Below are 13,681 nucleotides of genomic sequence, written 5' to 3' on the forward strand. Positions count from 1 at the left end.
ATTTTACTTACAAAAAAAGTTCTTAGGTTCAAAAAAACATTCAGTGAACTGAAAAACTGTGGTTGGTAATATAGGTATTTAGCTGTGTCACATGCCCTTAAACGTAGTTTTCTTTCGGCTCTTGCATTTCTCAAAGTTTGAGACCGATATCTTATGTATAAAGAAGTTGGAACGTTCAAAAAATGTCGAGGTTCAGAAAAAAGATAAAATAATTTTCAGTGAAGTTCCTACCAAAATTCAGTACCTAAACGTACTTTATTGTACTCTAATACATTTTCTAAAGTTTCAGCTCGATATTTTATTTATAAAAAAAGTTCTTAGGTTTAAAAAAAACATTCAGGAAACTGAAAAAGTGAGGTTGGTAATATAGGTATTTAGCTGTGTCACATGTCCTTAATTGAAAATTTAATTAATTTTTTGAAAATTCAACTATATCATTTTTAGAAGATTAATCTTCCTGATTAACAAATCATCTTTTGGGTTGAATTCTTGTTGAAAAATCTGTTTGTTTGTTGAAAAAGATTAATCGTTTCAGTTTAAAATGAATCTTTTTTGTTAAAAATATGACTATTTTGTCCAAAATTCGCTTCTTTGGCTAAAAATTAAATTTTGTTCAAAAAATTTAATTTTTCTATCTTTGGCCGAAAATAGTTGATCGTTTTGAAAATCGATCTTTTCTAGTTTGAAAGTTTATGTACTTTGTTGAAAATTTGTCCTTTTTGTTTAAAAATGTATCCTTTTTGGTTGAATTAAACTGTTTTCTATTTCAAGTGAAAATATTTTACTGTTGAAATATCAACTATTACCTGTTTAGATACGAATTCATCTTTTTCGATAAACAAAATCACCTACTCGGTTCAAAGATAAACTACTTTTTAAATAATTAATTTTGTTGTTAAAGATACATCATTTCAGTTGAAAATTCATATTTTCGGACCAAAAATTCACCTGTTTTCTAGAAAGCTAATCCTTTTAACTTTAGAAATGCAATAATTAAGTAGACAATTAGACTATTCGGTTGAAAATTAAGTTTGTGTTTAAAATTCATATTTTTTGTTAAAAATTCAATTATTTGTTTAAAAATTAAACTCTTTTTATGAAAGTTTAAAGATGTAGTGAAAAATTAACTTTATTACAAATAAAATCATATATCCGGATTGAAAAATCAACTGTTTTGTACATAATTCGTCCTTTTTGGCTTTAAAATTCAACAATTCTGTTGAAAATTCGTCTTTTTGGTTAGACAATTAATCTTTTTGATTATAAATTTATCTTTTGATCGAGAATTTAACTGTTTGGTTAAGATGTGTTTTTTTCAGTTTAAAAATTTCACTTTTTATTTTTGTTTGAAAATGTATTCTCTGTAAGTTGAAAATTTGACTATTTAGTAGGAATAGACCTTTTCATTTAAAGAAAATACCAGGACTCGTGTCAAGCGGCAGTGTTGGGTAAGTTGTTCTATAAAAAGTAACTCGTTACAGTTACGTTACGTTGCAAAAAAAAAGTAACTCGTTACCGTTACAGTTCCTTGTTCAAAAACGTAACTCGTTACAGTTCCAGTTACTAGTAAGAGTAACTTTTCATCCCTCCCACCTCACCTAATTTTTTAGTCATAAAAGATTGAAATAAAATGATTTTTAAAACTATAAAATGAAAAATACGTAATGTGTTCCGATCAAACAAAACTCAACTTCGAAGTTTCGGATTCGCTTGAAGCAATATATCCAAAATGAAAGTTTGCTTGTTTCATGAAGGAATAATAAGGAGACCTAACTCCGTTTCCTCACTTGGCAATAGAAACATTACCGTAAGTGGTATGCACATTACAGGAAGATTTGAAATTTTCGTGCGCAGATGCGCAGCTGTCCTCTTCCTATGCATGGAAAAGTGTGCGAGTGAGAAAGTTTGTCAAATTGACGTAAGTTAGAGAGGTTCTGTTCGTTTGTTTTGATGCAGGTGTTAAGTGCCGGGTTGTGGCGAATACACTTCGCTTTTTTAAAACCCTCACTGTACGTACAATAAACGTCTAATATATTTTATTGTTTTACATAACTGTCATTTAATTTTAATAGAAATGATTTAGAAATTTAACCTTTACTCACTACCTGAGTGCCTGCGGAGAATTTCTCAGAGCTTCTTAGAGCCTAGAGAATCTTCATCATATACTCTGAGATTTCTATCGGTAGGGCGCTTCATTATAATATCACATTATTTGCAATTATCCGTGCTGATTAAATTGTATACATGCTTATAAATACGTAATTTGCCAATTTCTAAACTGAGTCACCTCATAATAACTTTTAATGAAATAATAATATTTTTCATGTTTACGTTTCGAAAAAGCACACTTTTCTATGTACAGGAAGAGGACAACTGCGCATCCGCTGGCAGTTGGGTCTCCTTATTATTCAATCGTGGCTTGTTTGCAAAGCAGAAGAAAACCAGCGCACAAGCGCGAAATCTTTTGTTTACACGACGCGCGCACTTTTAAAAATTCTCATCCTTTGTATACCGGGAAAATAGTAACTAAGTTACGTTACAGTTACTTTTTTCGAAAAGTAACGAAGTTACTGAAAAAGTTACAAGTAACTTAACTTTTAAAGTAACTTCATTACTTTTAATGAGTTACTACTCAATGCTGGTCAGGCGATATTCGAATGTTTCGAGAAATGTTCCGAAGAGTGGAAAAGACAAAGATATGGTAAGTCTTTTTCGCACTTAAGAAACGTTACGCAGTTTCTCTGTAACTGCGTCATAACATTCCGACAGTCCACTCGAAGCGGAAGACACATGCGAATAAGCACAATGGCAAGCTTACGTCGGGGCGCAGTGGGACTCCCACGCCTACTGAAGCAGATAGAACTAATCGGTTTAGATTATTTCGCACGATCGAATAAGCTTGTACTTATCCTTGAAATCAGCGCTGACTGAGACTCGAATGTATATCGTGAAGTTAATAGGGAACTGTTCATGAACAAGAGCAGTAAATATGAATACAGGGGGCAGCTCTTAAAAAAAAGGTCATCGGAGAAAAGGAAAAACTGTTTCTAAGGAGTATAACATGAACGTATTACATGTGTGTAAACCCCCCCCCCCCCCCCCCCCCCCCCCCCCCCCCCCCCCCCCCCCCCCCGCCAACCCAAGGCTGTCATAACAACTTTTTGAATGTTTTGAACAATTGAAAATTCAAATTTTCATCAAACAAAAAAATAATGAGAAATAAAACATTCTGTTTCGTGGTCTAACTATGCAAGTTACAAAAAAAGATTAATTTAAAAAAATGGTAAATCACGCTTTAATAGGATGCTTAGTTTATGTATTATTCATAAAAAACAACATAAAAAGTAAACAAAATTGAATTTTTGGCGCAAAAGACACAAACTACGAAATAAATAAATGGACGAAATTTATTCACCCACAAAAGAGCTCCAAATTCGTTACTAATAATTTTTTATGCAAATCGTTGTTTTTATTTTAAACTTCGTCTTAATCTTTAAAAAAAATTAAAATAAAAAACTAATTTTTTGAAATAACAAAATAGATCATTTATAGAAGGCGAACTCTTTAAATTATAAAAACAAGGCAGTAAAAATATGTCTGTTTCAATACCCATACATATAATGAATTGTAATAATATAAATTGATTCAAACCATACATTTTTCAGGGTAGCTGAGAATAAAATTTAGAGCAAAATAAGGAACAAAAATATTAAATAATTCATTATAAATCAAATTTGTACTTTATTTTGTAATAACTAAATAAGAAATCCCGGGCCGAGTTATAAAAATAAATGTAACATACATTTGATATAATAGTGTTGAACGTAATGTGGAAAAGTTCGCATTTTGGAAAAAATTGAGGGCGAAGCACAAGATACGTGATGAGAATGTGTTCGTTAAACCCGAAGGAGATTTAACAAAAGATAATTCGCAATCACAAAATTATAGTTTTGTCGATGCTTTGACTTTTAATTTTAAAAGTTTGTGCACAAATGCGGGGAAGTATAAAGAACGAGCATGCAGTGTGAAGTAAATACATTATCGAGCGCAAAGCGCAAGAACCAAACATAGCGCACCCTAGACACGCTGCAACTTGAAAGCCATATAGACTGCAAGTTCTCAAGTATTTTTTCCGCGAAGATTTAAGCCTTGATTTAAATAAGTAATTCATAATAACAACATTAAAAATTACGAAAAATGCTATAATTATAATAAAATAACAGTTATTTTAGTAAATTATAGAAAAATATAGTAATAAAAAATACATTTAGGTGTCCTATACATTTTTAATCAATAAATATATTATGATTACAAGAATATTCCTTTCACTTTTACTGTTTGAATATGAATGATTTATTATTCATTTAAAAATATTTTCTTTAATAGAAACCAAAACATGCATTAGGGAATTTCATAGGAATAATATGGGTGAAAAGAAGTTGGTGGACACTTTTTACTTTACTAGTATTACTTATAAGAATACAAGTGTAAATCGTGGATATGATTGGATATACTTTTTATTCTTTCCATTGCAATTTAACATATATTTATTTGTTTAAACAATATAATCTTTTTGGGGCGCCTTGGCATGACTTAGGGGGCGTCAACCAACGGGGCGCAGCCGGGAACCCCCGGCTGCGCCCCTATGTCAGTCCGCCACTGTAACCAGAGATAAAGAGAGTATGATCGTTTCAAAACAAAAAAACCTTTCATTGGAACGCATTTGGTTCGTCTTTGCACTGGCGGACCGAAGGAACCGATTGGAGCCTCTACAAAGTCCCTGTAAAGACCCCATTGGGTTCCCATTCGGTTTCTTTTTTAAAAAACTAAAAAAAAAACCAGCAAAATCAACTTTTAAATTGTTGAAATTCGGATTCTACATTAAAATTTGAATTAGAAACTCACGGAGTAATCGCAATACTTTTTTTGAATCCTTAAAAACTTTAAAAAATAAAATACGTGTCATTTACATTGGCCGAAGGCGGCTTCAAGTCCATCTTCTTTTAGTAGCAGTTAATGAGAGTTCTGTCGCTAACTTTAAGAATTTTTTCTGGATGCTAGCGCCACGCAGTGGAAACCTCAGACAACAACGCTGCGATGCAAGTGAGAGAGAATTGTATTTTTAAACTTCGCTCGCAACATACCACTTGATCTATTATGGATGCGCTTGAAGTCACCTTCAGCAGAAGTTAATGATACTTTTTTAAAATTTTTAACGCTGCAAAAAAAAGTATTGCCATTACTCCGTGAATTGCTAACGGGAAATTTAACGTAGAATCCGAATTTCAACAGTTTAAAAGTTGATCTTACTGTTTTTTTGAGTTTTTAAAAAGAAACTGAATGGGGACCCGATGGGGTCTTTACGGGTACTTTGTAGAGGCCCCATTCGGTTCCTTCGGTCCATGAGGGTGTCTATCTCACATGATATAAAGAGAGGTCTGACTGGCTTCTGGCATCGAAGTCCCAACCTCCAACTGTCAAGTGTTGACGAAAAATGGTTAAAATTGTGTTTTTCGTGGACAGTAAATCTAATATTCATAAAAGTAACTGATCTTCTGTGAAATGACATCTTCGCATGTCTGCTTATGAAACTGCGTCATAATTATGCGCTAAATATGCAAAACTGCGTGCTTCCCACTTGAAGTGTTGACGTGTGGTGTTTTGGTGAAAATAGTCTCGATTGAAAATTCATCATTCTTGGTTGAAAAATTCCCTTATTCCTTTACCTTTTTGCATAGAGTTATTCGCAAGTCTAAACTGAGTGGATCCAGAGCTTATGCCTTAGCCCCCAAGAACATTGTCCCACTCATTAAATTCAAGATTTTATTTGCATTAATTTTATTTAAAAGAATGTATTTTCCTATTATTCTCCTATTTTCGTGAAAAATCACCCTATTTTCTCTGTTTTTAGAGAATGTTGGACTACGTTAAATTTGTGGAGTTACATTCGTCCACGGGGGGGGGGGGGTAATAGTCCAAAATTGGCAGCACAGTTTATGGACGGCTCCTTATTATATAAATATGTACATTGTATTCTTTTTTAATTAACCTGATATAACTTGTAAAAGTGAGATCGACAATCAGCATAAAAATAATTGGTATATGAAGTTTAGAAACACAGTATAATGCTCTCGGGTATTTTATATAGTTCATCCATAAAATATTAGACACGATATTAATATTATATAAAATAATGGTTGAAAATATTTTATATAATTCTAGTTTAAAAATTCTGTCCCAATTATCTTTTGATCCAAGGCATTCCAGGGTCTCGTCAATTAATTCAATTCTTTGAATGCAAGACTCCAACATCTATAGAAACATTTATTATTATAACAATTATTATCACACTTAGTAAATTCTATTTCGAAGTACATATATCCAAAACTTGATTATTGAAATTTACCGACCGAGGATTAGTTTCTGTGATAAGGGGCCATTCATACACTACGTTACCAATTTTGGGACATTTTAATCGCCCCCCCCCCCTGCTGACGAACCTAGTTTTGCCATACCCTCCCCACCCACATGAAATGTAGCGTTGCCTAAAGTTCTTTTAAAGGAGGAGAAGTAGGGTCATTTTTCACGAAAATAGAAAAATAATAAGGGAATAAAATATTTTCAATAAGATTAATTTAAATACCATATTGAATTCAATATGATACATTTTAACTTTCTAAGATCATAATTCATTGGATTTTCAATCGAAAAGGACGAGTTTTGGACAAAACAGTTTAATTTCTGACTAAAAAAGATCACTATCAAAATAGTTAAACTTTCAACCTACAGAGATGCATTTTCAATTCTAAAAGTTGAATTTCCAACAAAAAAGTGAATTTTTAACCAAGAGAAATGACCTTTCTAACACTAAAGATAATTGTTCTCCCCCCAAAGAGGTTGAAAGTTTAATTTTTAACATAGAAGATTAGTGTTCTAAAAAGAAAGATGAATTAAGACGTTAATAAATATGAACAGAATCTTTAAAAAAACCATTCTTTAATTGTGTAACCAAAATTTCTTGAAAAAAATGTTACTAAAAAATTGGATTGGGAAAAAATATTTAAAAGAATTAAATTTTTTAAAAAATTGTTGAAGAAAAATGTTAGAAAAAAATTGTATAACAAAAATGGTTTGAAAATAAGTTATGAAAATGATTAAAAATATAATAGATCAGATAAAAAATGTGTAACCTATAGGCATCAAAAGAAATATTTTAAAGAAATTTATTTAGCAGGGCTTTTTTAATTGTTACTTCGTCGCTAAAATTGTATAAAATAGAAATATACATAAATAGAAGGGAAATTGAATAATTGCTGTTTTATACATTTTAATTTGGACATTCATGTTGTGTAAATTTTCCATGCCAAATATAATGAAATGAACATCGTATCACTTCTTAAGCAATGTTAAAGGAATATTTAAATCTCTTATACTATGTATAATGCTCTCACGCTCGTTTTCGTACGTTTAAAGCGTATACTTTAACTACATTTTTTGGAAAATATCATAAATATTTTAACTTAAAGCGAAAACTGTGATTTAAATTTCTGAGTAACTACAGTGATAAATTGGAACAGCATTTTTTCCATTTTTTTTTAAAGGTGTTGGTTAAATCCGACTTTGAATTTTTTTATAGGTACGGTACGGACTCACTATATTATTTCCGAAGGACTTGCGAACGAAAGAAAGAAAACTTGTCGAACATCCGGGGTTTTGCGAGATCCTCGGATCAATAAAATGTTGCAAAATCAAAAAATTTGTTGAGAAAATGAATATTTTCACGATAAATATGAATTTTGCGAAAGATATAAATAATCAGTGGGTAGCAGACGACAGCATTTGAACGGTTGGAAGGGTTTGCAAATTTATTTTTTTACTCACAATTCTGACCTAATAGAAGAATTCTCGAGATATATAAGGTTTTCAAATGGCCACGTCTTGATGATGGTGATCAGCCTGGTGGCTGATCACAAATGCAGTTGCAAGACACGCACACAGGGCATGTCAATTTTGTCTGCATTTTTCTTCATTTCGCAACGTATTTCGCAAAATTAATGGTCAAACATCATCAGGAGGTGCCCCTTTGAAAACCTGGTATATCTGGAGAATTCTTCTATTATGTTAGAAATGTGAGTAAAAAAAGCTGCCCGGTTTGCAGGCACATTTTCATCGCGCGCTGCGCTCGCATGTTTGAGCGCGCCTACAGCGCGCGAATTGTGCTTCTCGCGCCTCGCGCTTGATAATATATTTATCTGGCGTTTCACGCTCGATATTGTATTTAGCTTACGCTACGCGCTCGATATTTCTGCACAGACTTTTTAAAACTGAAGATGAAAGTATCGACAACAGTAATTTAGTGATTGTGAATTCTCTTTTTTTAAAGCTCCTTCGGCTTTAACGGACACATTCTCATTACGTATCTCGTGCTTCGCACTCGAGTTTATACCTGAAATTTTATATCATTCCCATAAATGTATACTATTATAATTCGTAACTTGCATCGGTTCAACGTTTTATTGCAACTTTTGTTGTTTTTCCATAAACTAAATTTGCTCATTTCCAATGTTTTTTCTATGATTTAAAACCTTACTGTTTTTAACTTCTAAATTATATACACACACACACACACACAGGGTGGACACGCTGGGGCTTACATACATGGCGAATCGAATGCTACCCGAATTGAACAATAGCAGGGGAGAAGTCATTATTCAGGGGTATTTTCATATTTCGCGCCTTTAAAGTTGCATTTGAGTCGGCCATTCGATCAAGTCCGTGCATCTTCGGATCAAGTTTATCATAGTTTCCATGGTTGCGTTCGAAACTTCAAATGGATACAAGTTTCAAAACAATATAGGTTATGTTACATAGTAATTGCAAATAATAAAAGTGTTTAATCAATAATGAAATGAGACATGTGAACTAAGAAGTAAAATTCAATTTTTTTCTGTGCCAACAACATTATGGAATGTCTGCTGAGTGACAAATGCTATAAAATAGTGATAATATTCATTACCTCGAAAAAATGACAGATCGGCCCAGCATGTTTATTATACTTTTGATTGATTACTCTTTACCAAAGAAATGTTTGGTGGTTTTGTATGTTTATCACTGAAGTTATTGAAGTTATTAAATATACTGAAGGTTATCACTGATTGTTTACCTCGAAGCAATTTAACTAGCCCGAATTTTAATTGATACAATTTTCAGGGATGTTTTTTATTTTAGAAAATGTTTTCTCTGGACTTCATCGTAAAATTTGGTTTGATAAACTAATAAAATAAATTTTGAGATGAGGTCCATAGAAAACATTTTCTAAAATAAAAAACATCCCTGAAAATTGTATCAATTAAAATTCGGGGAAGTTAAATTGCTTCGAGATATCTTTTTGATACGCCTATATCATTCAAATGACTCAGATAATTAATTTTAGGCTGATCAATCCCCAGTATTGGGATAAGGTCCAGAGATAACGATTTCTCAACAATGTTGATTAAAATGCACCAATTCTATCTGTATTTCCTAATGTGTATTTCTTCTAGGATCGATCTGTGTAAAAAACAATGATAATAAAATTTTAAATCCAGAAATAATGTTTAACTTATTAAATTGATTAATAAGTAATGATTGTTCAATTGACAATAAATAATTATTATTTAAATTATCGCTGCCGACACAGTCAGTGATAAACATACTAAACCACCAAACATTTCTTTGGTAAAGAATAATCAATCGAAAGTATAATAAACATGCCGGGCCGATCTGTCATTTTTTCGAGGTTATATTCAGATTCACCTGTTTGCCCTAATCGCTGCAAGTAAATATAGGTAATGTTAATTTAAAGTTTACGCATGTAATATTTCATTCACTTTATTCAAAATATATTCTGTCTATTCATTACATACCTGTTTCTATGCCGTAAATAAGTGGTAAACACAATTCACTCTTCGACCACTGGAAGCGCAGACAATTATTACTATTTTATAGTATTTGTTACTCAGCAGACATTCCATAATGTTATTGGCACAGAAAAAAATTGAAGTTCACTTCTCAGTTCACATGTCTCATTTCATTATTAATTAAACACATTTATTATTTGTAATTACTATGTAACATAACCTATATTGCTTTGATACTTGTATCCATTTGAAGTTTCGAACGCAACCATGGAAACTATAATAAACTTGATCCGAAGATGCACGGACTTGACCGAATGGCCGATCCGAATACAACTTTAAAGGCGCGAAATATGAATTACCCCTGTATAATGGCTTCTCCCCTGCTAATGCGCAATTCGGGTAGCATTCGATTAGCCACGTATGTAAGCCCAAGCGTGTCCACCCTGTATATAAATAAATAAATATATATATATATATTGATAATGCATTGTTATATTTGAGAATATTTAAAATACTGTGAAAATTTTTCATGAAAAAATGTAACTTTTGGATTTTCCATTATTTTTTATGCTGTCCAAATTTATTTTTTGATTTATCCAGAAAATTCAAAAAGTTGTTATGATAATCTTCTAGGGCATTTAGAAATTAAACTTTTTATTTTCTTGCCATTTTTTCATATCGTCCGTTAATTGGCTTAAAATGTTCATATTCGTGTGTTTTTTGGAATTTTGTAAATGCTCTAAATCATAATTTTCAATTTTATGAAAAAAGTCATTAGATAAATTGTTGGACTTTTTAAATACTATGAATACCGTACAGAGAATTCTTGAACTTTGAAAAAATGGTCTCAAAAATATTTAAAAAGCGCTTACTTTTTAAAATTTTATACATGATGACTGGCCAACGAACTTAACCTTTAGTTTAGGATACTGAAAGAGTGTACTGGAGGCCCATCTAATAGAATTATTTTTCTAAAGTAATCATGCTGACTGATAGACAAGTGTAAATACATGCAGACAGACCGACAGACAGACACATTCGTAAAAACCTATTTTGCGGATTTAGGGGGTGTCAAAACGTGGACATTTGACAATTACTGGTGGCAGGGGGCTGGTTGTTAAATTTTACACATATCTAATACCTTCTCTGATGAGAATGTAAGAAAAACATTTATAAACATTTTTTTGCTCTACCTTCGATGAAAAAAAATGTTATCTATTTATTTTGGCTTAGTATGGCCACAAAATGCAATTTTTGATTTTTAATAAGTTTTCGTGCGGTTAAAATTTGAATTTTTCGAAAAAGTTCGAAAAGTTGATATGATAATCTTGTAGGGCTATCGAAAAGTAAAATTTTTTTTAAAGTACTATGAACAATCGTACACAGAATTTTTGAATCATGAAAAAATTTGTACCCAAAAATTTTCAAAATGGGCTCCCTTTTAGTGTTTTTATCCAAAATGTCTGACTAACAAACTTGGCATTTAGCTTAGGACACTAAAAGAATACACCAAAAGCCAATCTATAAGATTAATTTTTTTCAAAAGTTATCGTGCTCAAAGACAGACAGATATAAAGACATACATAACGACAGATAGGCATACAGATAGACACATTCGTAAAAACCTGTTTTTCTGATTTTTGGGGGGTCTCAGATCGTGGACCTTTTGATAAAAACTAGGGAGGTCAAATTTTATACAAATCTAATACCTGCTCTGATGAAAATGTAAAAATGATTTATTTGTCACGATTAATTTTTTTAATAGTTCTGTTTTTACTTTAAATCATAAAAAAATAGCATCAAAAACATGAAAAGTTGAATTTTTTGAAACCCCACACACGAGACGAAAAAGTAATTAAAAGACAAAAGTTGTGGTAAGAAAGTGCTCACGCAGCGGGCACATTTATTTTTACTGTTAATGACGTTTATCATGATTAAAGCCAAAACTACGCATCCTATCAAAAAGTGGTTAATAACAAATTTTTTGATTTTTCATTTTTGAGTCAGTTACGTAGCTAGAAAAAAATTCAAATTTGGATTTAACCAACATCCTTAAAGAAGGTTCTCAAAGCACCTGCGGTTTTAACGATGACATTCTCATTGCGATAATCGAGCTCGATAATTAGGTTAAAGTTAATTTAAAAATATATATAAAACAGTGTATACAAAACTGAATAGCATATAATTATTATGTATGTTTTTCAATATATTGTTGAAAAAATCCTGCCCGCTGCGCGGGCACATTCTCATCTTGCGCGGCTCGCTTCGTTTGCAAGTTGAGTGCGTCTAGACTCGAGGGTGCGTGACTGTTGATTCTCGCGCTTCGCGCTGGATTATGCATTTATCTCGCGCTACGTGCTCGGTATTTGTTTACCCCACATTTATGGGCAAGCCTTTTAAATGAAAGGTCAAAGCATCGAAGCTGCTATGTGGAGATTATGAATTATTTTTTATTAAAGCTCCTTCGCTTCAACGAATACATTCTTTTCACGTATCTTAAGCTTCGAACTTGATTACCTCGAAAATGCGACCTTATCTACATTATGTTCAACTCTATTATATCACATGTATATTATATTATTTCTCTACCTCGGTCTCGGGTTTCTTATTCAGATATTATAAAATAAAGAACAAATTTTATTTTTAATGATTGCTTTAATATTGGAACAAAAGTATTATCATTGTCTTATTTTGACCTTTACAAAAAATCCGCATTCTATTAAATAAAAATGATTATTAAACATTTCATTCCAATTTGTGTCGTTTTTCTATGAATTTAATTTTTTTATATTCATTGTAGATATCATTGGCGAAAAATGTTGTTAAATAAAATGTTATTGTATCTTGTGTCCTTTCTCCAGAAAGTTTATTTTTTACTATCAATATATTTTGATAACCAGAGTTTATAATAAACCTGTAGATATTTTTTGGTTAAAGAGCTGATGTCTTGTAACTTAGTTCGTCTCTTGTGTCGTTTGTCCAAAACTTTAAATTTTCAATGTTGTTTTTTACGACTAAAAACAAAAACTACGAGTCCTATCAAAAAATGATTAATGACAAAGTTATATATTTTTTTAGGGCGCGCAATTTTAGTTGATTTTTTTTCTAATCTTGCTTAGTTTGACCGCAAAATTCAATTTTTTATTATTTTTTGTGCGATAAAAATTTGAATTTTCAACTTTTCGAAAAAATTCAAAAAGTTGTTATGATAATCTTGTAGGGCTATTGAAAATTAACATTTTTCTTTTCCAGTACTATATAACAAGTGTACAGAGAATTTTTGAATCATAAAAAAATATGGTACCAAAAAATTTCAAAATGCGCTCTCTTTTTTAATATCTATCCAAAATAGTTGGCTAACGAACTTGACCTTTAGTTTAGGACACTAAAAGAGTGTACCAAAGGCCAATCTAATAGATTAATTTTTTTCAAAAGTTACCGTGCTCACAGACAGACAGAAATAAAGACAGCAGACATACAGACAAACACATTCGTAAAAACCTGTTTTTTGGATTCAGGGGGTCTCAAATCGTGGACTTTTTGACAAAAACGGGGGGGGGGTCCAATTTTACATAAATCTAATAACTTATCTGATGAGAATGTAAAAATGATTTATTTTTTATGAATAATTTTTTAATACCTCGGTTTTTGGTTTGTATCGTAAAAAAATAGCATTTAGAACATAAAAAATTAAATTTTTGGAAACCCCACACACGAGACGAAAAAGTAATCCAAAGACAAAAGTTGTGATGAGAATGTGCCCACACAGCAGGCAAATTTTT

The sequence above is a fragment of the Belonocnema kinseyi genome, chromosome 5 (assembly GCF_010883055.1).
Source record: "Belonocnema kinseyi isolate 2016_QV_RU_SX_M_011 chromosome 5, B_treatae_v1, whole genome shotgun sequence".
Lineage (NCBI taxonomy): Eukaryota > Metazoa > Arthropoda > Insecta > Hymenoptera > Cynipidae > Belonocnema > Belonocnema kinseyi.